The sequence below is a fragment of the Galeopterus variegatus genome, unplaced genomic scaffold (genome assembly GCF_000696425.1).
Source record: "Galeopterus variegatus unplaced genomic scaffold, G_variegatus-3.0.2 Scaffold10606, whole genome shotgun sequence".
Classification (NCBI taxonomy): Eukaryota; Metazoa; Chordata; class Mammalia; order Dermoptera; family Cynocephalidae; genus Galeopterus; species Galeopterus variegatus.
The window spans coordinates 43,541-44,188 of record NW_007736717.1 but is presented as its reverse complement, the minus strand read 5'-3'; the positions used below and the strand labels follow the sequence as shown (position 1 = coordinate 44,188).

The 648-nt window shown below is 42.0% G+C and overlaps 1 protein-coding gene and 1 pseudogene across 1 annotated transcript in view; one reads left to right on the top strand and one right to left on the bottom strand.

Moving 5' to 3' along the window:
• Window positions 1–287, top strand: part of LOC103610109 — a 1,440-nt pseudogene extending 1,153 nt beyond the window's left edge.
• LOC103610110 (dysferlin-like) overlaps window positions 1–648 on the bottom strand; it is a gene marked incomplete at its 3' end in the record, with an annotated part of 53,249 nt that overhangs the window by 16,485 nt on the left and 36,116 nt on the right. The gene's annotated exons all lie outside the window — the stretch shown is intronic.

The window sequence follows — 648 nt, the reverse complement described above, 5'->3', positions numbered from 1 at the left end:
AAGAAGTTACAGGACTTAGAAAAAGAAGTGGATGCTAATGAGCAGTTGGATGAAGATGTGGAGGAGATGCTGCTGCAGACTGCTGATGATTTTATCAAGAGTGTGGTGACAGTGGTTTGCCAGCTTGCTCAGCATCGCAAGCCTAGCACCCTGGAGGTGAAAGATGTCCAGCTACATCTACAGCGCCAGGATTTGGCTCCAAAGAAATTTGACCCTACAAAAAAGCTTGCACCACAGAAGCTCACAAACAGAGAATGGCATTGATCTAGAAGACAACCAAGAAATAACACATGGAAAGGTCAAGGGATGGACAAAAATTTATTTGGAGATACTTAAGCTGAGACCTCAGCCATCTCATCCTTGGAGTTTTTTTAAAGGCTTTACAGAGAAGCATGTATTTTTTATTAACAGTGCAGCAATATCTATAATGACTGAGAGGCTCTGCCAAAAGAACAAAGCCTCCTACCCAAACTTCTGGTCCCTTGTCCCTGCCATCTCAAAGAGGAGCAATGTATCTTCCAAAGAAGATTTTATTTGTGGTTTATTATATAAGTGACTGAATATGGGACGAAGCATTATGGTCTTGTTGAGTGAGACAGTACTAGCAGGGTTAGTAGAGGGTTTTGTTTCCTTCTTCCTTCCTTCCTT